A 23,555-nucleotide genomic window follows, 5' to 3' on the forward strand; every position below is an offset into this window, starting at 1 on the left:
AAGGAAATGGAAGAAGAAACAAAGCACAAAATCCAAGAAATGGAACAAAAAGCAAACCAAAAAATGCAAGAAATGGAAGAAAGAACAAACCAAAAAATTCATAAAAGGCAACAAACGGACGAACAGATAAACAGAAAATTGCAAGAAGCAATGCAAACGCTGCAAGGATTGAAAACTGAAATAGAGTCACTAAAAAAAACACGATCTGAAGAAAGGCAGAAAATAGAAAAGCTGGACAAACAGTCAGGCACTACCAATACAAGCATTACCAACAGAATAGAAGAGATGGAAGAGAGAATCTCAAGTGTTGAAGATACATTAGGAGAAATGGATTTATCAACCAAAGAAAACCTTAAATCCAACAAATCCTTAACACAAAACATCCAGGAATTATGGGACACCATGAAAAGACCAAACCTAAGAATAATAGGTATAGAAGAAGGAGAAGAAATCCACCTCAAAGGGGCAGAAGGCATATTCAACAAAATCATAGAAGAAAACTTTCCCAACCTTAAGAAAGACATGCCAATGAAGGTACAAGAAGCCTACAGAACACCAAATAGAGTGGACCACAAAAAAAATCCCTCGCCACATAATAATCAAGACCCCAAACATACAGAATAAAGAAAGAATATTAAGAGCAGCTAAGGAAAAAGGTCAAGTAACATATAAAGGCAGACCTATCAGAATTACACCTGATTTCTCCATGGAAACTCTGAAAGCCAGAAGGTCCTGGATAGATATTCTACCTACACTAAGAGACCATGGATGCCAGCCCAGACTACTATACCCGGCAAAGCTCTCAATCACTATAGACGGAGAAAACAAGATATTCCATGACAAAACTAGATTCAACCAATATGTGTCCACTAACCCAGCCCTACAGAAAATTTTGGAAGGAAAACTCCAACCCAAGGAAGCTAACTACAACCAGAAAAACATAAGCATTAGAGAATCCCTCTCTACCAACAGCCAAAAGAACAAAGGGGTGAAATTCCACCCATAATTCCACCAACAACAACCATCGCAAATCGAAGAAGGATGAGCAATCAATGGTCATTAATATCCCTCAATATTAACGGCCTTAACTCACCCATAAAAAGACACAGACTAGCAGAATGGATTCGAAGACAGAACCCTTCCTTCTGCTGCATACAAGAAACACACCTCACCCTCAAAGACAGACATTACTTGAGAGTTAAAGGTTGGGAAAATTTTTTCAATCAAATGGACCCAAGAAACAAGCAGGGGTAGCAATCCTAATATCTAACAAACTAGACTTTAAAATAAAATCAATCAAAAGAGATGAAGGAGGTCATTACATACTCATCACAGGTGAAACCCACCAAGATGAAGTGTCTATCCTGAACATCTATGCCCCCAATACAAAGGCATCCACATTCGTTAAAGAAACATTATTAGAACTTAAATCTCATCTAAAGCCCCACACAGTTATAGTGGGAGATTTCAACACACCACTCTCACCACTAGACAAGAATACCAGACAGAAACTCAACAAAGAAGCAAGGGGTCTAATAGAAGTAATGACCCAACTGGGATTAACAGATATCTATAGAACATTTCATCCACATAAAAAAGAATATACCTTCTTCTCACCACCACATGGAACATTCTCAAAAATCGACCACATACTTGGCAACATATCAAACCTCAGCAGCTACAAAAAAATTGGAATAACTCCATGCATCTTATCAGACCACCATGCCGTAAAATTAGAATTCAACAACAACACAAATTGCAGAAAACCTACAAACTCATGGAAATTGAATAATGCTCAACTGCACCATCCCTGGGTCAAAGAGGAAATAAAAAAAGAAATTAAAGACTTCCTCGAATTCAATGAGAATGAAGACACAACATACCCAAACCTATGGGACACTTTGAAAGCAGTGCTACGGGGAAGTTCATAGCACTAAGTGCTCACATGAAGAAACAGGAAAACAGTTATACCAGAGAATTAACATCACAGCTAAAAGCTCTAGAACACAAAGAAGCAAACTCCCCCAGGAGGAGTAGACGCCAGGAAATAATCAAATTGAGGGCTGAAATCAACAAAGTAGAAACCAGGAAAACAATACAAAGAATCAATGCAACGAAGAGTTGGTTCTTTGAGAAAATCAACAAGATAGACAAACCTTTGTCCAAACTTACCAAACAGCAGAGAGTGAACACGCAAATTAACAAAATCAGAAATGAAAAGGGGGACATAACAACAGACTCTGAGGAAATCCAGAGAATCATTAGGTCATACTTTGAAAACCTGTACTCCACAAAATTCAAAAATTTAAAGGAAATGGATGACTTCCTGGACAGCTATCATTTGCCAAAACTAAATCAAGAACAGATAAGCAATTTAAATAGACCTATAACCCCTATGGAAATAGAAGCTGTCATCAAAAGTCTCCCAACCAAAAAAAGTCCAGGTCCAGATGGCCTCAGTGCGGAATTCTACCACAAATTCAAAGAACAGCTTATACCAATTCTTCTCAAAGTGTTCCACACAATAGAAGCAGAAGGGTCTTTGCCAAACTCTTTCTATGAGGCTTCAATAACCTTGATCCCCAAGCCACACAAAGATACAACCAAGAAAGAGAACTTCAGACCAATATCCCTCATGAACATTGATGCAAAAATACTCAATAAAATACTGGCAAATCGGATCCAAGAACACATCAAAACAATCATTCACCACGATCAAGTAGGTTTCATCCCAGGGATGCAGGGATGGTTCAACATACGAAAATCCATCAACGTAATCCATCATATAAACAAGCTGAAAAACAAAAATCACATGATCATCTCACTAGATGCTGAAAAAGCCTTTGACAAAATCCAACACCCCTTCATGATAAAGGTCTTGGAGAGATCTGGGATAACAGGGACATACTTAAACATAATAAAAGCCATATACAGTAAACCAACAGCCAACATCAAAATAAATGGACAGAAACTCAACGCAATTCCTCTAAAATCAGGAACAAAACAAGGCTGTCCACTCTCTCCATACCTTTTCAACATGGTACTTGAAGTTCTAGCTATAGCCATACGACAACAAGGGGGGGTCAAGGGGATACAAATTGGGAAGGAAGAAGTCAAACTTTCACTGTTTGCAGACGATATGATAGTTTACATCAATGACCCAAAGAACTCTACCAGGGAACTCTTACAGCTGATTAACACCTTCAGCAAAGTGGCAGGTTACAAGATCAACTCAAGAAAGTCAGTAGCCCTACTATATACAGATGATAAAAGGGCTGAAAGAGAAATCAGAGAAACATCACCCTTTACAATTGCCACAAACAACATAAAATACCTTGGGGTAACGCTAACCAAACAAGTGAAAGACCTGTATCAGAAGAACTTTGAATCTTTAAAGAAAGAAATTAAAGAAGCCCTCAGAAAATGGAAAGATCTCCCATGCTCTTGGATAGGTAGGATCAATATAGTAAAAATGGCAATCCTGCCAAAAGCAATCTACAGATTCAATGCTATCCCCATTAAAATCCCAGCACAATTCTTCACAGACCTTGAAAGAACAATAATCAATTTTGTATGGAAAAACAAAAGACCCAGGATAGCCAAAACAACCCTGTTCAACAAGGCAACGTCCGGAGGCATCACTATCCCTGACCTCAAGCTCTATTATAGAGCTATAGTCCTGAAAACAGTTTGGTATTGGCACAAAAATAGACAGGCAGACCAATGGAATCGAATTGAAAATCCGGGTATTAACCCACACACTTACGAACATCTGATCTTTGACAAAGAAGCTAAAAATATACAATGGAATAAAGAAAGCATCTTCAACAAATGGTGCTGGCATAATTGGAGACTGGCATGTAGAAAAATGCGGATCGATCCATGTTTATCGCCATGCACAAAACTTAAGTCCAAATGGATCAAAGACCTCAACATAAATCCAGCCACACTGAACCTCTTAGAAGAGAAAGTGGGTGGTACCCTTGAAAGAATTGGTACAGGAGACAGCTTCCTGAACATAACACCAGTAGCACAGACAGTGAGATCAACAATTAATAAATGGGACCTACTGAAACTGAGAAGCTTCTGTAAGGCAAAGGACACAGTCAGCAAGACAAAAAGGCAGCCCACAGAATGGGAAAAAATATTCACTAATCCCACATCTGACAGAGGGTTGATCTCCAAAATTTACAAAGAACTCAAGAAGCAAGTCTCCAAAACAGCAAAGGACCCAATTAAGAAGTGGGCTGCAGAACTAAATAGAGAGTTTTCAATAGAGGAGTCTAAAATGGCTGAGAGGCACTTGAGAAAGTGCTCAACATCCTTAGCCATCCGGGAAATGCAAATCAAAGCAACTCTGAGATACCATCTCACTCCTGTCAGAATGGCTAAAATCAAAAACACCAATGACAATTTATGCTGGAGAGGATGTGGTGAAAGGGGGACACTCCTCCATTGCTGGTGGGAGTGCCAACTGGTTCAGCCACTTTGGAAAGCAGTATGGAGATTCCTCAGAAAAATGGGAATAAACCTACCACAAGACCCAGCAACTGCACTCTTAGGCATATATCCAAAAGATGCCCATTCATATAACAAAGATGTCTGTTCCACTATGTTCATAGCAGCTTTATTTGTAATAGCCAGAACTTGGAAGCAACCTAGATGTCCCTCACCCGAAGAATGGATAGAGAAAATGTGGTACATCTACACAATGGAGTACTATTCAGCAGAAAAAAATAATGGAATCATGAGATTCGCAGGCAAATGGATGACACTAGAAGAAACCATCCTGAGTGAGGTAACCCAATCACAAAAAGAGAAACATGGCATGTACTCTCTCATATATGGATTTTAGACATAGATCTGGGGAGTGCCAGCCTACAATCCTATTGCCAGAGAGTCTGGGAAACAGAAACTTCATTTACTGGCTGGTTAAGTACTGAGCTGAACTCAAGAAAGTCAGTATCAGAGAGGGAGGACTGATGATCAAAGGGATTAAGACTGGGCTGGTTGAACCCCCAGAAACAGCTGACCAGACAAAGGTTAACTCTTGAATCCCAGGCATCAGCCTGGGAATCCAGCATGGGACTGATCAAGACCCCCTGAATCTGGGTGTCAGTGAGGAGGCCTAGGTAATCTATTGAGCCTTGGACAGCAGATCAGTACCCATCCCAAGTATACACACGGACTTTGGACTCCCATTGAACAATGTGAGGTGCACTCTCACCCTGAACTCTTGGGGAAGGGTCTAGGCCCTGCCCTATATGAAATGACAGACTATGGACACCCCCATGGAGGGCCTCACCCTCCCTGGGGGAATGAGGGGATAACGGGGGGGGGGATGGGGGGGAGGGCACGGGAGGAGGGGAGGGAAAGGGAGAGCGACCTCGTACTGACTTGTGAAGCAACCTTGTTTCTTATCTAAATTTAAAAAGGAAAATAAAAAAAATATTAATAAAAAAAAAACTTGAAGACTTCAATACAATACTCTCACCAATGAACAGGTCTGAATGACAGAAAAGTAACAGAGAAATAAGGGAACTAACAGATGTTATGCCTCAAATGGGCTTAAACAGACATCTATAGAACATTCCACCCAAACACAAAAGAATATACCTTCCTCTTAGAGTAGGTCATGGGGGAACAGGAAGTTGAGTGGGTGGGAGTAGAATAGGGGGAAGAGGGAATCATAGGATAGAAGACAGATCAGGCACCAGAGTGACCTCTAGTGATCTAAAGGGATAACACCAATTGGCAAGCTAAGCAATAGTGGAGAGACCACCTTGAATGCCCATTCCTGATAATGAACTTGATGTCTATAACCACCCGGGAGCCTTCATCCAGCGATTAATGGAAGCAGAGGCAAACACACAATTAAGCACTGAACTGAACCCAAGGAACCCAGTGACAGAGAGAGGGGAGTGATGAGCAAATTGGCAAAGAATGGGCTGGCAAAACCAGCAGAGACAGCTGATCTGAACAGGGGAGAGCTCTTGGACCCCAGACCGACAGCGGGGAGGCCAGCATGGGACTGATCTGGACCCCCAAAATGTGAGTGTCAGCAAGAAGGCCTGGGCAACCTATGGGGCCCTGAGCAGTGGATCAGTGTCTATCCCTGGAATACAAACAGTCATCGTGTGCCCATAGCACAAAGAGGGATGCTCTCTCAGCCTGGACTCTTAGGGGAGTGCCTGGACCTTATCCGGAGTGAAATGACAGACTCTAGATATCCCCTATGTGGAAGGAATTGGCAATAAGGTGGGAGGCTGGGGGGGAAGGGGAGTGCTGGAGGAGGGGAAGGAGAGGGACCTGGGATTGACATGTAAAACAAGCTATTTAAAATTCAAATAAAAAAATGATAAAAGAAAAAAAACAATATACCTTCTTCTCAGCGCCTCATGGAACCTTCTCTAAAATTTACCACATACTCCATTATAAAATAAACCTCAACAGATACAAGAGAATTTTGAAATAACCATGGCTAAAAGTTAGAATTCAAAAACAGTGAAAATTCCAGAAAGACTACAAAGTCACAAAAATGAATGATGCACAACCAAATCAACCCTGAGTAAAGGAAAATTGGGAAAAAAATAAATATTTCCTGGAATTAAATGAAATCAATGTACAACATGTCCAAACATACAGGACACCAGGAAAGGAATACTAAGAGGAAAGTTTATATAACTAATCACCTACATAAAGAAGTTACAGAAATCCCACAAAAACATCTGAATGCTCTAGAACATAAAGAAGCAAACTCAACCAGGAAGAGTAATGGACAGGAAATAATCAATTTGAGGCTATAGTAACCAGGATTTCCAAACCGCACAGTGATGTAACAAACAAATAGAACTAAAGACAAATATCCCTCATGAATATTTATGCAAAAATACCCAATAGAATACTGGCAAACTGAATCCAAAAGCACACCAAAAAAATCATCCTCCATGACCAAGTAGGTTTAATCACAGATATGCAGGCTTGGTTCAACATATGGAAATCAATCAATATAATCCCCCATATACACAAACTTAAAGGAATAGTAAACCACATCATGATTTCATTACTTGCTGAAAAAGCCTTGGACAAAAATCCAACATCCCTTCATGGTAAAGATCTTCAGCAATTCAGGAACAAAAGGAGCATATCTAAACATATTAAAGGTGATATAAAGCAAGTCAACAGCCAACATCAAACTAAATAGAGTGAAACTCAGAAAGATGGCACTAAAATCTCTTTATCTGTTCAATATAATATTCAAAATTTTAGCTAGAGCATTAAGACAACAATAGGAGATCAAAGAGGATACATATTGGAAAGGAAGAATTCAAACTATCACTATTTGCAGATAATAGGATAGTATACATAAGTGACCCCAAAGACTCTATCTGGTAATGCCTACAGCTGGTAATTACCTTCAGTAATATGATGGGATACAAGATTATCAGCTGGCAAATACCTTCAGTAATGTGATGGGATACAAGATTATCTTAAAAAATATCTTTAGCCCTCCTATATACAAATGAAAGAAGGGGCTGAGAAAGAAATCAGAGAAGCATCACCCTTTACAATAACCACAAATAGAAAATATCTTGGGGTGACAGTAATCAAACAAGTGAAAGACCTGTATGACAAGAACTTTAAGTACCTAAAGAAAGATATTAAAGAGGATGTCTTAAAATGAAAACATCCCCTATGCATTTGGATAGATAGGATCAACATGATAACAATGGCATTCCTACCAAAATCAGTATACAGATTCAAAGAAATATCCATCAAAATCTCAGCACAATTCTTCACAGACCTTGAAAGAGCAATACTCAAATTCATACAGAACACAAAAAACAGCATACCTTAAACAATTATTTCAATAATTGAACTTCCAGTGGCATCATCATCTGTGACCTCAAAATCTACTATGGAGCTATAATAATAAAAAACAGCTTGCTATTGGCATAAACACAGATAGTTGTATCAATGGAATTGAGTAAAAAATCCCTTTACTGGGGACACTCCTCCACTGCTGGTGGGAGTGCCAAATGGTTCAGCCACTTTGGAAATCAGTATGGAGATTCCTCAGAAAAATGGGAATAAACCTACCACAAGACCCAGCAACTCCACTCTTAGGCATATATCCAAAAGATGCCCATTCATACAACAAAGATGTCTGTTCCACTATGTTCATAGCAGCTTTATTTGTAATAGCCAGAACTTGGAAGCAACCTAGATGTCCCTCAACCGAAGAGTGGGTAGAGAAAATGTGGTCCATTTACACAATGGAGTACTATTCACCAGAAAAAAACAATGGAATCCTGAGATTTGCAGGCAAATGGATGACACTAGAAGAAACCATCCTGAGTGAGGTAACCCAGTCACAAAAAGAGAAACATGGCATGTACTCTCTTATATATGGATTTTAGACATAGATCTGGGGAGTGCCAGCCTACAATCCCATGGCCAGAGAGTCTGGGAAACAGAAACTTCATTTAGTGGCTGATCAAAGAAGAGGCAGACTCCCTTGGTTAAGTACTGAGCTGAACTCAAGAAAGCCAGTAACAGAGAGGGAGGACTGATGATCAAAGGGATTAAGACTGGGCTGGTTTACCCTCCAGAAACAGCTGACCAGACAAAGGTTAACTCTTGAATCTCAGGCATAAGCCTGGGAATCCAGCATGGGACTGATCAAGACCCCCTGAATCTGGGTGTCAGTGAAGAGGCCTAGGTAATCTATTGAGCCTTGGGCAGCAGATCAGTACCCATCCTGAGTATACACAAGGACTTTGGACTCCCATCCAACAATGTGAGGTGCACTCTCACCCTGAATTCTTGGGGAAGGGTCTAGAGCCTGCCCTATATGAAATGACTGACTATGGACACCCCCATGGAGGGCCTCACCCTCCCTGGGGAATTGAGGGGAAATGGGGAGGGTTGGGTGGAGGGCACGGGAGGAGGCGAGGGAAAGGGAGAGGGACCTTTAACTGACTTGTGAAGCAACCTTTTTTCTTATCTAAATTTAAACTGAAAAATAAATTTAAAAAATCCCTTTACTAACCCACACACTTATCAACACCTAATTTTTGACAAAGAATCCATAATACAATGGGATAAAGAAAACCTCTTTAACAAATGGTAATGGCATAACTGGATATCAACCTGCATAAGCATAATAATAGAACTATATCTATAGCCATGCACAAATTCAAATCCAAGTGGTTCAAGGACCTCAACATAATTCCAGGTATATTGAACCTGATAGAAGAGAAAGTAAGAAGTAGCCTTGAACTCATCTGGAACTTCCTAAATATAACATCAGTAGCACAGACACTAAAAGCGACAGTCAATAAGTGGTATCTCCTGAAACTGAACAGTTTCTTCAAAGCAAAGGACACTGTCAATAGGATAAAAACAACAGCATACAGAATAGTAAACGATCCTAACCAAGCCCACATTTGACAGAGGACTGATCTCCAAAATTTATAAAGAACTGTAGAAACTGTAACATATAAAATAAAAGACACATAGACAGATATTAGGGTTCAAGCTTCAAGTTGAGGATCAGAAAAGCAAATTATCAGGTCATCAGCTCTTATGCAACCTCAGGCTGAAAGGCCTGGTCCTGTTGTTTCTCACCAGTGTGACTAGAGAATGAATACCTGACATTGAACACTGAAGACCCTGTTGTAGTTTTTATACCCCTATATTACTGGGATTAAAGGCATATGATCACAGATGCAGAGATCATCTTTTTGTGAGCTGTTTTCCTTTAGGACTGGATCATCCTTGTGTAGATCTGGGTAGGTTTGTGCTCACAGAGATCCATCTAACTCTTAATTCTAATACCTAAGATTAAAAGTGTGTGCCACCACTGCCTGATATCTATAGCTTGAAGCTGACTTTGCTTTCTGAATCCTCAGGCAAGCTTTAATAAATCAAAAAATAATATAACACTACAAGAAACTAAACATCAAAATACAAAATGACCCCACTGAAAAATGGGTATAGAACTAAACAGAGAATTCTCACCATTAGAAACTCAAATGGCTAAATGACATTTGCAGAATTACTCAACATCTTTCAGGGAAATGTAAATTAAAATGTCTCTGAGATACTACCTTATACATGTCAGAATGTGTGAGATTAAACTGAGGACAGCTTATGTTAGAGAGGTTGTGAGGTCAGGGGAACACTCCACTACTGCTGATGGGAGTACAAATGGTACAGCCATTTTGGAAACCAGTATGGCAGTTTCTAAAAAAAATTGTGAATCATGGATGCCTGTTTCTAATTTAAATTAAAAAAGGAAAATTAAAAAATAAAAAAAGAAAGGAAATTGGGAATCAATATACCTCAAGACCCACCGATATCACTCTTGGGCATTTAACCAAAGGATGCTTAATCATACTACAAGGATGTTTGTTCAATAATGTTCATAGCAGCATTATTTATAATAACCAGAAACAGGAAACTACTCAGGCGCCCCTCAGCAAAAAAAAATGGATAAGAAAAATGTAGTACATTTACACAATCGGGTACTACTCAACTATGAAAAATGATGACCTCATTAAATTTTTCTTGAAAACAGATGGAAATAGAAAAAGCATCCTCAGTAGGTAACCCAAACTCTGAAAGATAAAAAAAGCTATGCTTTCACTCATAAGTGGATATTACATGTAAAGCAAAAAATAACCAGACTAAAATCCACTGCTCCAGAGAAGCTAGGTAACAAGGAGGACCACAAGAAGGACACATGGATCACCCTTGGAAGGGAAATTAGATGAGATATATGGGGAAAACTGGAGGCAGGGTGTGGTAAGGAGGGAGAGCGGGAATGAGATGAGGAGGGAAAAAGGTGGTCTCACTGGGGAGGGATGCAGTAGAAGAACAACAAAAGAGATACCTTAATAGAGAGAGCCACTATAGCCTTAGGGAGAAAACTGGAGCTAAGTTAATTCCCAAGAACCCATAAGGAGGACTCCAGCTAAGACTCCTAGCAGTAGTAGAAAGGTTACTCAAACTGTCCTTCCCAATGGGAGATTGGTCAATACCTCAACTATCATCATAGAGCCCTCATCCTATAATTATTGGAACCAGACACAGAGACCCACAATCAAGGACTAGGCTGAGCACCAGCAATTTAGTTGAAGAGGTGGAGGAGAGAATATATGAACAAGAGAAATCAAGATCATGATGGAGAAATCTAAAGAGACAGCTAAACCAAGCTCATGGAAACTCATGGATTCTAGACCTACAACTGTGGAGACTCTAGGGGAAGTAACTAGGCCCTCTGTATGTGGGAGACAGTTGTGAAGCTTAGACTAGTTGAGAAGCTTCTGACAGTAGGACCAGATACAAACCGGGCACACAAGCAAGATTGTTGGAGTCCATTCCTTAGGGTGGGATGCCATACTCATTCTTAAGGCAAGGGAGAAGGGCATGTTTCTGCCCCAACCTAATGTGCCTGACTATGTTTACTCCTCATGGGACCCCTTACCCATGAAGAGGACTGAAATGGGAATAGACTGGGGAGAGGTGAGTCAGGGTGGGAGGATGTGAGGAGGTGTGGCAGGAGGGATGGGAGGGAAAATTCAGGTGGACACATAAAATGAAACAAAAATATTTTTAAAAATGGAAAAAAAGAAAATCATAAACAATGGAAAAAGGAAAAGAATCAGGAACAGACACTCCCGGCCTGTAAACGTTTGTGAGCCACCATATAGGTACTAGGAATCAAATCTCAGTCCACTGAAGCATATTGGTTTTTAAGGTTTAATGTTTTCTAGATGTACATTTTCTGTTGTTTGCATACCAGGAAAATGCATTTCTCCTATTCTGTGGATTGTATCTTCAACTGATGGATTATTTCTTCTACTGAACAGAAGCTTTTTAATTTCCCAAAGCTCCATTTGTCATTTGTTGGTTCTATTTTCAGGAGGATCAGTGCCTATTTTGAAAGTCTTTGCCTCTGATTGTATGTTGTATAGCATATGTGCCACCTTCTTGTCTAGTAATTTAACTTTGTTTAGTTAAAAGATTTTTTTTCATTTGAAACACCTAGCACAGTTTCCCCACCTTAACCTCTTCCTGGCTCCCCAATCTCCCTCCCACACCATCCCCTTCCACTCCTTATAAGGGCTTCCTTCCAAGTCTGGCATTTCAAGCTGAGGCAGTACAAAGCCCTTCCCCACTTTATGTAGGCTCAGCAAGGTATCCCCATAGGGAATTGGCTCCAAAAACAGTAAGCTCATGAACTAAGGGTAAATGCTGGTCCCACTGACAGTGACCTCATACAACTGTCACATTCAAAGGGCACGGTTTAGGCCCACACAGGTTCCCCAGCCATCAGTGTTGAATCAGTGAGTGCCCACTAGTTCAGGCCAGCTGTCTCTGTGTGTATCTAAAAATGGTCTTGACCCCTTTGCTCATAGTATCTATCACTCCTCCCTCTCTTTGACTGGACTCTGGGACCTGCACTCAATTCTTAGCGGTGGATGTCCACATCTGCCTCCATTTGTTGCTAGAGGAAGGTTCTGTGATGATAATTCTGGTCATCATCAATCTGATTACACAGGAAGGTCAGTTTTGGCACCCTCTCCACTAATGCTTAGGGTCTGAGTTGGGATCATCTTTTTGAATTCCTGGGAATTTCCCTAGTGTCAGGTTTTCTCACCCCATAATGACTTCCTCAGTCAGAATATCTCTTTCCTTATATTGTCTCTCTGTGTCCTTTACTCGTCTCCACCATCCAGTTCCCTTATGTTCTCCTCCCCCTTTCCCTTTTCCCATCCCCCTTTCCTTTTTCCTCCCCTGCCTGCGTTACTCTTCCAATTTTCTCAGGAGATATTGTCTATTTCCCTTTCCTCAGGTGCATCCATGTATGTCTCTCTTTGTGTTCTCCTTGTTAGCTAGTTCCTTCGGAGTCATGAGCTATATGCTGGCTATCCTTCGCTTTACATCTATTATCCACATATGAGTGAGTACATACCGTGTATATATGGTGGTTAGGCTTCTGTGTCTGGGTTACCTCACTCCGGTGTTTTGTTTTGTTGTTTGTTTGTTTGTTTTTTCTAGTTCCATTCATTTGGCTGGAAATTTCATGATGATACTTTCTGTTTGTTTGTTTTTTACCACTCAGCAGTACTCCATTATGTATGTATACCACATTTTCTTTATCCATTCTTAGGCTAAGGGACATCTAGGCTGTTTCCAGGTTCTGGAATAATGCTATTATGAACAAAATTGAGCTAATGTCCTATGTCATGCGAGTGCATTTTTTCAGTATGTAGCCAAGAATGGTATTGTTGGATCTTGAGGTAGATTGATTCCCAGTTTTATAAGAAACAGCCACACTGATTTCCAAAGTTGTTGTACAAGTTTGCACTTCCACCAGCAACGAAGGAATGTTCCCCTTACTCCATATCTTCTCCAACATAAGCGTTCATCTGTGTTTTTTATCTTAGCCATTCTGACTGTGTAAAATGGTGTCTTGGAGTCAGTTTTATTTGCAATTCCCTGATGACTAAGGATGTTGAGCCATTTCTTAAGCACCTTTAAACCATTTGAAATTCTTCTGCTGAGAATACTCTTTTGAGATTTATACGTTTTTTAATTAGAATATTTGTTATTTTGATGTTTAGTTTCGTGAGTTCTTTTTTTATCATTTTTATTTTAATTTTAAATAGCTTGTTTTATATGTCAATCCCAGTTCCCTCTCCTTCCCCTCTTCCCGCACTCCCCTTCCCCCCCCCTCCCTCCCACCCTATTGCCAAATTCTTCCACATAGGGGTTATCTAGAGTCTGTCATTTTACTCTTGGTAGGGTCAAGGCACTCCCCTAAGAGTCCAGGCTGAGAGAGCATCTCTCTTTGTGCTATAGGCACATGAAGACAGTTTGTATACCAGGGATAGACACTGATCCACAGCTCAGGGCCCCATAGGTTGCCCAGGCCTTCTCACTGACACTCACATTTGGGGGGTCCAGATCAGTCCCATGCTGGCCTCCCCACTGTCGGTCTGGGGTCCAAGAGCACTCCCCTGTTCAGATCAGCTGTCTCTGCTGGTTTTGCCAGCCCATTCTTTGCCAATTTGCTAATCACTCCTCTCGTTCTGTCACTGGGTTCCTTGGGTTCAGTTCAGTGATTAGTTGTGTGTTTTCCTCTGCTTCCATCAGTCACAGGATGAAGGCTCCTGGATGGTTATAGACATCAAGTTCATTATCAGGAATGGGCATTCGAGGTGGTCCCTCCACTATTGCTTAGCTTGCCAATTGATGTTATACCCTTAGATCACTCGAGGTCACTCAGGTGCCTGATCTGTCTTCGATCCTATGATTCCCTCTTCCCCCTATTCTACCCCCACCCCCTCAACTTCCTGTTCCCCCATGACCAACTCCCTTCCTCTTTACCCCCTCTATTCTTCCCAGGTCCCACTCCCCCCCACCCCTCACCGTGTTCTCCATCCATTCAGAGGATCTTGTCTCCATCCTCTTCTCTTGGGTACTATGCATATATGCATATCTTTTAGGTTCTTTCCTGTTTCCCAGACTCTCTATCTGTGGAAGTGCAGACTGGCACTATCCTGATCCATATCTAAAATTCATACATGAGTGAGTACATACCATGTTTGTCTTTTTGCGACTGGGTTACCTCACTCAGGATGGTTTCTTCCAGTGCTATCCATTTCCCTGCGAATTTCAAGATTCCATTGTTTTTTTTTCTGCTGAGTAATACTCCATTGTGTAAATGTACCACATTTTCTCTATCCACTCTTCAGTTGAGGGGCATCTAGGTTGCTTCCAGGTTCTGGCTATTACAAACAATGCTGCTATGAACATAGTGGAGCAGATGCCCTTGTTGTATGAACCTGCCTCATTTGGATAAATGCCTAAGAGTGGAATTTCTGGGTCATGTGGTAGATTGATTCCCATTTTCCTGAGGAATCTCCATACTGATTTCCAAAGAGGCTGTATGAGTCGGCATTCCCACCAGCAGTGGAGGAGTGTTCCTCTCTCTCCACATCCTCTCCAGCATAAATTGTCTTCGGTGTTTTTGATTCTAGCCATTCTGACAGGAGTAAGATGGTATCTCAGAGTTGTTTTGATTTGCATTTCCCTGATGGCTAAGGATGTTGAGCACTTTCTTAAGTGTCTCTTGGCCGTTTTAGCCTCCTCTACTGAGAATTCTCTATTTAGCTCTGTACCCCACCTTTCAAGTGGATCCTTTGGTGTTTTGGAGACTTGTTTCTTGAGTTCTTTGTAAATTTTGGAGATTAGCCCTCTGTCAGATGTAGGGTTAGTGAATATCTTTTCCCATTCTGTGGCCTGCCTTTTTGTCTTTTTGACTGTGTCCTTTGCCTTACAGAAGCTTTTTAGTTTCAGAAGGTCCCATTTGTTAATTGTCGATCTCAGTGCCTGTGCCACTGGTGTTATGTTTAGGAAGTGGTCTCCTGTACCAACTCGTTGAAGAGTATCTCCCACTTTCTCTTCTAAAAGTTTCAGTGTGGCTGGATGTATGTTGAGATCTTTGATCCATTTGGACATAAGTTTTGTACAAGGCGATAAACATGGATCTATCTGCAGTCTTCTGCATACCAGTACCCAGTTATGCCAGCACCATTTGTTGAAGATGCTTTCTTTTTTCCACTGTACAGTTTTAGCTTCTTTGTCAAAAATCAGGTGTTCATACGTGTGTGGGTTAAAATTAGGGCTTTTGATTCGGTTCCATTGGTCTACCTGCCTATTTTTGTGCCAATACCAAGCTGTTTTCAGGACTATAGCTCTATAATAGAGCTTGAAGTCAGGTATGGTGATGCCTCCTGAAGTTCCTTATTGTATATAGGGATGTTTTGGCTATCCTGGGCCTTATGTTTTTCCATATAAAGTTGATTAATGTTCTTTCCAGGTCCTTGAAGAATTGTGATGGAATTTTGATAGAGATTGCATTGAATCTATAGACTGCTTTTGGCAAGATTGCCATTTTTATTATGTTGATCCTACCAATCCAAGAGCATGGGAGATCTTTCCATTTTCTGGTATCTTCTTTGATTTCTTTCTTCAAAGACACAAAGTTCTTGATATACAGGGTTTCACTTCCTTGGTTAAGATTATCCCCAGATATTTGATGCTGTTTTTGGCTATTGTAAAAGGTGATGTTTCTCTGATTTCTTTCTCAGTCACTTCATCATCTGTATATAATAGGGCCACTGATTTTTTGAGTTTACCTTGTATCCTGCCACATTGCTGAAGGTGTTTATCAGCTCTAGGAGTAACCTTGCGGAGTTTTTTGGGTCACTTATGTAGACTATCATATCATCTGCAAATAGTGAAAGTTTGACTTCTTCTTTTCCTATTTGTATCCCCTTTATCTCCTTTTGTTGTCTTATTGCTGGAGCTAGAACTTCAAGTACAATATTGAAGAGATATGGAGAGAGTGGACAGCCTTGTCTTGTTCCTGATTTTAGAGGAATTGCTTTGAGTTTCTCTCCATTTAGTTTGAAGTTAGCTGTTGGTTTACTGTATATTGCTTTTATTATATTCAGGTACGTTCCTGTTATCCCTGATCTCTCTAGGACCTTTATCATGAAGGGGTGCTGGATTTTGTCAAAGGCTTTTTCAGCATCTAGTGAGATGATCATGTGGTTTTTCTTTCGCAGATTGTTAATATGGTGGATTACATTGATAGATTTTCTAATGTTGAACCATCCCTGCATTCCTGGAATGAAGCCTACTTGATCATGTTGGATGATTTTTCTGATGTGTTCTTGAATCCGGTTTGCAAGTATTTTATTGAGTATTTTTTGCATCAATGTTCATGAGGGAAATTGGTCTATAGTTCTCTTTCTTAGTTGTGTCTTTGTGTGGCTTGGGTATCAACGTAATTGTAGCCTCGTAGAAAGATTTTGGCAGTGAGCCTCCTGCTTCTATAGTGTGGAATACTTTGACGAGTATTGGAATGAGCTCTTCTTTGAATTTCTGGTAGAATTCTGCACTGAAGCCATCTGACCCTGGGCTTTTTTTGTTTGGGAGACTTTTGATGACTGCTTCTATTTCATTAGGGGTTATAGGTCTGTTTAGATTATTTATCTGTTCTTGATTTAGTTTTGGCAAGTGATATCTATCCAGGAAATTGTCCATTTCCTTTAAATTTTAAAATTTTGTGGAGTACAGATTTTCAAAGTATGCCCTGATGATTCTCTTGATTTCCTCAGAGTCCATTGTTATGTCCCCTTTTTCATCCATGATTTTGTTAATTAGCATGTTCTCTCTCTGTCTTTTGGTTAGTTTGGACAGAGGTTTGTCTATTTTGTTCATTTTCTCAAAGAACCAACTCTTTGTTTCATTGATTCTTCTCAGTGTTTTCCTGGTTTCTACTTGATTGATTTCAGCCCTCAATTTGATTATTTCCTGGCGTCTGCTCCTCCTGGGGGAGTTTGCTTCTTTTTGTTCTAGAACATTCATCTGTGCTATTAATTCTCTAGTATGACTGGTCTCCAGTTTTTTCATGTGGGCACTTAGTGCTATAAACTTTCCTCTCAGCACTGCTTTCAAAGTGTCCCATAAGTTTGTGTATGTTGTGTCTTCATTTTCATTGAAATCGAGGAAGTCTTTAATTTCTTTTTTTATTTGTTCCTTTACCCAGGGATGGTGCAATTGTGCATTGTTCAATCTCCATGAGTTTGTAGGGTTTCTGCGATTTGTGTTATTGTTGAATTCTAATGTTAATGCATGGTGGTCTGATAAGATGCAGGGGGTTATTCTAATTTTTTTGTATCTGTGGAGATTTGCTATGTTTCCTATTATGTGGTCAATTTTAGAGAAGGTTCCATGTGGTGCTGAGAAGAAGGTATATCCCTTTGTATTTGGGTGGAGTGTTCTATAGATGTCTGTTAAACCCAGTTGGGTCATAACTTCTATTAATTCTTTTGTTTCTTTGTTAAGTTTCTGTCTGGAGGTCCTATCTAGCGTTGAGAGCGGAGTGTTGAAGTCTCCTACTATTAGTGTGTGAGATTTTATGTGCATTTTGAGCTTTAGTAATGTTTCTTTCACGAATGTAGGTGCCTTTGTATTTGGGGCGTAGATGTTTAAAATCGAGACTTCGTCTTGATGTATTTTTCCTTTGATGAATATGAAGTGTCCTTCTTCATCTCTTTTGATTGATTTTAATTTGAAGTCTAATTTGTTAGATATTAGGGTTGCTACGCCCGCTTGTTTCTTGGGGCCGTTTGATTGGAAGATCTTTTCCCAGCCCTTTACTCTGAGATAATGTCTGTCTTTGATGTTGAGATGTGTTTCTTGTATGCAGCAGAAGGAAGGGTTCTGTCTTCATATCCATTCTGCTAGTCTGTGTCTTTTTATAGGCAAGTTGAGGCTGTTGACATTGAGGGATATTAATGACCATTGATTGGTGATCCTTGTTTGCGCTTGATTTATTGTTAGTGAAGTTATTTTGTGTAGTTTCTCCTCCCTTTTTCTTTTGGTGTTTTGTAAAGTATGATTATATATTGCCTGTGTCTTTGTGAATGTAGTTATCTTCCTTGGCTCTAGGTTTTCCTTCTAGCATTTTCTGTAGAGCTGGATTCATGGATACGTATTGTTTAAATCTGGCTTTGTCATGGAATATTTTGTTTTCTCCATCTATGGTAATTGAGAGCTTTGCTGGATATAGTAGTCTGGGCTGGCATCCTTGTTCCCTTAGCGTTTGTAGGACATCTGACCAGGATCTTCTGGCTTTCATCGTTTCCATTGAGATGTCAGGTGTATCGGATAGGTCTGCCTTGGGCTTTTTCTTTAGCTGCTCTTAATATTTTCTCTTTACTCTGTAGGTTTGATGTTTTGATTATTATATGGCGAGGTGACTTCTTTTTCTGGTCAAGCCTATTTGGTGTTCTGTAAGATTCTTGTACTTTCATAGGCATATCTTCCTTTAGGTTAGGGAAGTTTTCTTCTATGATTTTGTTGAATATATTTTCTGTACCTTTAAGTTGAAGTTCTTCACCTTCTTCTATACATATTATTCTCAGGTTTGGCTTCTTCACGGTGTCCCATATTTCCTGGATATTTTGTGTTAATGTTGGTTTCGAGATTTTCTTTGGTTGACGACTCTATATCCTCTAATGAGTCTTCAACACCTGAGATTCTCTCTTCTATCTCTTGTATTCTATTGCTGATACTTGCATCTGTAGTTCCAGACCGTTTACCGAGCTTTTCTATTTCCAGCATCCCTTCATTCTGTGTTTTCTTTATCGTTTCTATTTCAGCTTTCAATCCTTCAACTGTTTGAGCTGTTTCCTTAATTTTCTTGGTTGTTTTTTCTTGGTGCTCTTTAGATTCTTTGAGAGATTTGTTTATTTCTTGAATTTTCCCCCATTTCATGGATTTTTTTTGTTTGTTTTTTTCTTCTATTTCTTTAAGGGATTTCCTCGTTTCTTCTTTGAGGGTCTCCATCATCTTCATGAAATAATTTTTAAGGTCTGTCTCCTCTTCTTCATCTATGTAGTGCTTTTCGGGTCTTGCTGGTGTTGGATCCCTAGATTCTGGTGGGGTCATGTTGGTGTTTCTATTGCTGAGTGATCTCTTATTCTGTCTTCTTCCCATCTCTTCTTCCAGTGGGTGCTGGAGGGGTCTTTCCGTCTCCACTGGTCTCCTTCCTTACTGCGGCTGAAGCTGGGGATGCTGAAGCTGGACTCGCTGGGGTTGGGGTCTTGGAGGGGCTGATGTCTTTCCTCTCCTGAGTTCTTTATATATTTTGGAGATTATTCTGTCAGATGTGGGGTTGGTGAATATCTTCATCCATTCTGTAGGCTTCAATTTTGTCTTACTGACTGTATCCTTTGCCTTCCAGAAACACTTCAGTTTTAGGAGGTCCCTTTTATTAATTTCTGTTCTCAGTGTCTGTTCAACTGGCTTTATATTTAGGAAGTAGTTTCCTATCCCAATGTGTTCAAGATGGACAAAGTTTTAGGTTTTGTGTTGGGATCGTTGGTCAAATTTAAAGTGAATTCTGTGCATGATGAGAAATAAGTGTCTAGTTTAATTTGTCTACATATGGACATACAGTTTTCTTACACAATTTTTTGGTTATTCTGTTTCTTCTAGTCTGTCGTCTTGTATCAGCAGTTAAATGGGCTTCTTCCATCATATTCCATTATTTTACCTGCTTGTATTTGTGCCAGTGTCATGCTGTGTTCTTACTATGACTTCCTAGTGTAATTTGAGGTCAAGGATGGCAAGGCCTCCAAACATTACTATTTTTGCTACAGAAATGCTTTGACTATCTGGCATCTTTTGTTTTTCCATAATAATGTATTATTCTTTTTGTGTTTCTCTGACAAAATAGATTAAGCATTTTATTGAGAAACTTTTGTGTCTTAGTGTGATCGCATTGGCTATTAAGTTTTAACAAACTCATTTGGAAAAGGGCAACTTCAAAACAGCACATGCAATTATAAAGGAATTAAGGACCTCAGTAATATATGCAAGATAATAAAACACATACATACACGTCTCTATTGCAAGTTGTATAAACACATGTCCTTTCCCTACAGGAGCAGTGTGTAGGGTGTCTCCGAATGAATAAAGACATTATATCTTGCAGTAGAGGGAGGATTATAATAACTAACCCTCTTATGAGATGAGAAGGACTTTGGTTTGGGCATTCCAATGTGGAGAAAGATAGGAGAACAAGCTAAACAAGCAAAACTGTTCATAGAATTGTGAGTGACCAGAATTTTAGTAGAAGAACCGCATTCATAAATGAAAGAGATGAAGCAGAATTGACAGCTAGGGAATTGTGAGAACATCTAGTTAACAGATGCTATAATATTTTTCTTATTATGGTGTTGATTCGTTAAGTTGTATAGCTTGATATATACCTGAATTAATAAATTTAAGTTCTGACATTCTATTTCAGATTCGTATTTTCACTATAAAAATCATTAAGTTATTACTATCATTTTATCCTCAAACAAATCATTAGGTACTATAAAATGTTTTTAATTTGATCCAAGTGGACACCAGCTAATGGGAACACATTTAGTTTGTGTAAAATATTGATAGCCACATTACACATTGCTGATGTCTGATAAGCTGTCAATTTGCAGTTTATGGTACAAATTTATAAGTCAAGTAATGATGTTTTCTGTGGCAGTTCGTAAATTACAGCTCCCTGTTACTATAAATAATTTGTAGGGCATTTATGTGTTTTGAGATCTTGTAAAGCTCTTGCTTATTAATCTATTTATTAATGATTATACATAACTGGAGAACATAGTTTAAAATGGGTCATTCCTGAAATTACTTATCCATCTGGAATTTTTTTTTGGTTTACTAACACAGTCCTTCACTTTCTTTCCTGTGTCAGTTAGTTATTTGGTGAGTGACTTTCATGCATCCTTTTCCATTCATTCTCTACTTAATTATTGCAATTATTCACCTTTATAGTATGAATCTAGGAATTCATTCTATCAACTCTACTGGAAACTTTAATAAATCAATGAATTTCTTTGTAATCCCTCAAACACTTGCTTTATTGTGTTATTTCTGTCTCTTTTTTTCTCTCCATCTTCCCACTCTGTTTCTGTGTGTCTTTTTCATGATGTTTTTTCCAACCTTTCCCTTACCCTCTATCTATTACTTTCACTTTCTCTTCCTCGATTATTTGCTAGCCTATGAATATAAATTCATGTACATTAGGGTTTTGAAAGTTCTTAATGGATAATTCCATCACATTCTGGTGATGGGTTTATACTTTGATAACATGATATATACTATCAAATAATGTGGTTTCTTTCAAGTTCAAAGATAAACTCTTAAATATAAGAACAAGGTTAAAGGTGATAAAAGGAAAACATGTAGCATGTACAGCTAGTCCTTGAAAATGATTGTGAAAACCACGACTTGCGTTAAACATCAGTATTTCCAACTTTTACCTTCTTTTCTACATTGAAACTTAAATCATCTCATGTTGCCCTCATCTGCAAAATTTTCATTGCTGAAATAAAACTTTATCCTTACTCATTCTTCTAGTTAAGCATTTATTTAGGAAAATATATTAACTAATTATTCATCATTAATTATATATTATTTCTTCAAATGGTATTTGAATTGGTTCAGAAGGAAAAGAAGTTTACAATATCTCACCAAACACATGTTGATGTATGAGAATAAAAACCTAGAAGAACTGAATTCTTGGATAAAATAGAGAAAAACTAAATTTGTAACTGAATGAGGTATGGTATCTAACTTCTCTCATACAGTAGGGATGTACATTTTAGAGCAATATTAATAGGACCACAGAGATAACATATTCCTTGTCTTCACTTAGAACTCTGTAATTCAATAATTAATAATAACTCATTCACTTGAAATCATCCTCGCAGAAATAATTTTTCTAGTCTCTTCTTTTGTATGCCTTAATTATCTCTATTTGTATTTCACCTGTGTAACTATTCTGCAATGCAGCAAGTAAGATTGTTCATAAACCAAATGGATTTTCAATGTAATTATCTGCATAAACAATTTTGAATCTAATGGTGAAGAATAATTTCAGTCCACACTTGTGGTGGTCTGAAGTGGAATGAAAATAATTTTTGTATCGTCACTAAGGAGCACACACACAATTTCCCCCTTCAGTGAATAAATTTTGGGAAGATGGAAGCTTGATATGTAAAAAGAACAGAAATGTGATCTCAATTCAAACACTGTTTTTACATTATGTAGTTATTGCTTTGACCTCTGAATGAATATAAAACTTTTCAATGAGGAAGAGGTCAAACATAGGTAAAGTGGTTTACTAAATCAAGAGAGAATTACAAACAGTATGCTTAAGAGCTAATAAAAGTAAAGTAAAATTTATTGAATAAAGTAGTAAGTTGATAAATAATAACATTTGTTTGCCATTTGAAGACTTGAAGCTAATTCATTTTATGATTTTATTTTTTGTCTTTACACTATTAGGAAACATTTTATTATACTACCAAAACTGAGAATTGTTCAAAACGAATGTGGATTTCTTCAACTATTATTTTGCTTATTATAAAAATCTATGATTATGTCATTTTCATGTAGGAGGTTTATATATAAGTCATGTTTAAAAAATGTTGACATTTTAGTCTCATCTTGTGTACCGTAATAGGTGTCCCTTTTCTTTCCCATAATCTTTTTGAAGCATTCACTTTAAGTCATTTCTGTATGCTGATCTTCACAACAAGAGCTAAAAGATTAATTGTGACTTTCATGCATTATAAGTGTTGTGCTAGTCCCATGAGTTCTCTTTAACTTTATCAGTTAATGAATTTATTCTGTATTGTTGACTATTAGAGGGATGAGGAAGTATTGTGAGATTACTCTAAACAGTGTGTCTGTGAATGCTTGAATAAGACAATATATTGTGCCAAAGCAAGGAGTGTGAACACAGACATTTTACTGATTTTAACTTATTTTAATCTTTTCCTTCAGTGTCACTTGAAATGCTTGTACATTCTCTAGTGTTCTCATAAAGCTACTTTTATTACTTCAGTATGAAAGTCATAGGAAATAAAGCACCTGAAATGCTTGATTTCCTT

The sequence above is a fragment of the Mesocricetus auratus genome, unplaced genomic scaffold (genome assembly GCF_017639785.1).
Source record: "Mesocricetus auratus isolate SY011 unplaced genomic scaffold, BCM_Maur_2.0 Super-Scaffold_100004, whole genome shotgun sequence".
NCBI classification, from domain to species: Eukaryota; Metazoa; Chordata; class Mammalia; order Rodentia; family Cricetidae; genus Mesocricetus; species Mesocricetus auratus.